The sequence below is a fragment of the Vigna radiata genome, chromosome 8, assembly GCF_000741045.1.
Source record: "Vigna radiata var. radiata cultivar VC1973A chromosome 8, Vradiata_ver6, whole genome shotgun sequence".
NCBI classification, from domain to species: Eukaryota; Viridiplantae; Streptophyta; class Magnoliopsida; order Fabales; family Fabaceae; genus Vigna; species Vigna radiata.
In genome coordinates, this window is record NC_028358.1 from 13,129,346 (window position 1) to 13,132,307 (window position 2,962).

The following is a 2,962-nucleotide window of genomic DNA, read 5'->3' on the forward strand; positions in this document are numbered from 1 at the left end:
CGATTATATGAAGTGATAATCGATTATTCAAGTGTGACTTGTGATAATCGATTATTGCTTCATGATAATCGATTATTTTAGTTCAAAAGCATCTGATAATCGATTATTGTATTATCGTAATCGATTATACCAGTAAAAATTACAATGTTTATCATTGTCCTACTACATTAAAAGTCTACAAGTTGCTTTTTAAGTATTTTCCTATTACATTCAAAAACTACACGTTGCAGCATCATCAAAACTTATCTTCAGGTTTTACCAATACTCCCTTATTGGTAACAATCTCCTCCTTTTTGATGATGATAAAAAATTCTCTTTTTTAAAAGCAACTCAGGTTTACCTGCAACACATACAAACTAAAAAATAGCCACAGGGTTAGCAGTACCTGTACAATTGAAAAGTATTTCTCCCCTTTTCTCCCTTTAATTCTCCCTTAATATTTCTTCTCCCCCTTTTTGATCATAAGCAAAAAGAATAATGAAAAAAAATCTCCCCCTTAATATGAGCTCCCCCTAAAAAAGAAGGCATAAAATTGTCATAAAAGCTCATTATATTAAAAACAGAAGGAAATTACATGAAAATGCATAAAGATCAAGTCTAAATACCACAAAGAAAGCAATATAACAATCAAACTTAGTGGCCTAAAAACTAGAATTCAGGACTAGGGGATCTTTCAGTAGGTGGAATATTGAGATGACTCTCAATGTTATGTAGNCGAACATCAAGCTCAAGAAATTGATCAACTAGGTACTCATCAAGAGATTTCTGCCACTCATGAATGTCATCAAAATGAGTTTTTTGTGCTATACTCATATCCTCTAACTGTTTAGATAATCGTGCAAAGTGATCTTCCATAGAAGTTGAGGAAGAGGAGGGTATGTTAGAGGGTCCAGCATCAGATGGAGCAACAACATTTACTGGGTTAGCCATATGAGTGTCCATATCGTCATCTTCATCATCATCAGGATGGTCATCATCTTTGTGAGTAAGGACTCGTCCTCTGGTAATGAATCCCATCTGACAAAAGGTAGTATCTCCAATTTCTGATCCCACAGCTTCAATAGTTTGAACAAGTTCTCCTTCAACAGGTACACCTTTGTATTCTAAAATCCTAGAAATAAGAAGAGAATAAGGAAATTGATATGAATGGGATTTTTTGGCTTTTACCATTGTGTCAGCAATGAGAGCAGGCCAGTCGATGTGTATGTGATTTAAAATCCCATACAAGAGAAGTAAATCCTGCTCAGAGCATTGAGCATGGTTGGTTGCTCTAGGACAGAGAATCCAAACAATCAAGTAGTGGATCATCCTTTCTTTAACTTTGAAACCTCCAACCAGTAGTTGCCTTCTATTTGTTTGCCTCTCGGGATGTCGTAGAAAAGATTGGAAAGTTAGCATCCTGTTGAAGTCTTCAAGTCCTAAATGGACTTTGACAGCATCATCCCAGATAGGAAGTTGAGCAACATTTGTCCAAACGTCATCATCTAAAATGATTCGTACGCCTTTGACTTTGGTAGATATTATCCCATCTCGATAGCGCAAGTTGAAGTAGAAGACTCTTATGAGATCGGGATAAATATTTCCGTTTTGTTCTACTAGATGTGTTAACCCCTGCTCAGCAAAAGTATTTGGAAATTGAAACCCATAAAAACGGAAAAAGTCAAGACGAATATACTTTACCGCCATGATTTTCCTTTCTTGCCAAGAGTTAACAAAGTCTGCGTGTTTCCCTTGATCTGAGATCCATCCATCTATGTTTGCGAGACGTGGTTGAGAGGAGGAAGAAGCTCCAGCTGTTTTGCGATGATGCCTTCTTGGTTCAGCCATGGATGAAGATTGAAAAGATGAAAGTTTATGAAGTGAAAGAGAAATAAAGAGATTTTGAGCTCTGGATTTGATTTTGGCAGTATTTGGTTGCAAAAGAGTGTCTAATAATCGATTATGGGGGGCTATTTATAAGAAAAATGGAAAAACTAGTCGTTTATGGCCGTTATGGGACGCTCCAACGACTCTATTTTTGAAACTGTTAGCGCGATAATCGATTATGGCTCGTGATAATCGATTATCAGTTGAATAATCTCTGCCCAGAATTGCATGATAATCGATTCTGCCTGATGATAATCGATTATCTGCTCAAAGTTTTCCAGAATTGACTTTTATGAATAAATAATCGATTATGACTTAGTGACAATCGATTATGAAGTGTTAAGGTCACGAAAAATGCAAGAAATTGCATAGAATTTGATTCTAAGACATGTCTAACACTCCNAACTCTCTTCTAAGCTCAAAGAATCTATCTTTAGGTAGAGCTTTGGTGAAAATATCAGCTAACTGATGCAAGGTATCAACATATTCAATTTGACAGTCCTCCTTTTGAATATGGTCTCTTAGAAAATGGTGTCTAATTTCTATATGTGTAGATCTTGAATGCATTATGGGGTTCTTNGTCAAGTTTATTGCACTAGTGTTATCACATTTTAGAGGAATATTGTCAAGGAAGATATCAAAGTCTTCTAGTTGTTGTTTCATCCACAAAATTTGAGCACAACAGTTTCCAGCTGCAATATATTCAGCTTCAGTGGTAGACAAAGCTACACATGCTTATTTCTTTGAGTGCCAAGACACTAAAGAACATCCTAAGAAATGACAGGTTCCACTAGTACTTTTTCTATCAATTTTACAGCCACCATAATCTGCATCAGAGTATCCTATTAAACTAGGTGAAGCATAAGAGGGATACCAAAGTCCAAATGAAATAGTTCCCTTAAGATATTTCAGAATTCTCTTAACTGCAGTTAAATGTGATTCTTTAGGATTGGCTTGGTATCTAGCACATACACATACACTCTGCATAATATCTGGTCTACTAGCAGTCAAGTATAGTAGAGATCCAATCATGCCTCTAAACATGGTTTCATTCACTCCTTTTCCAGTTTCATCCTTATCTAAATAACATGAGGTA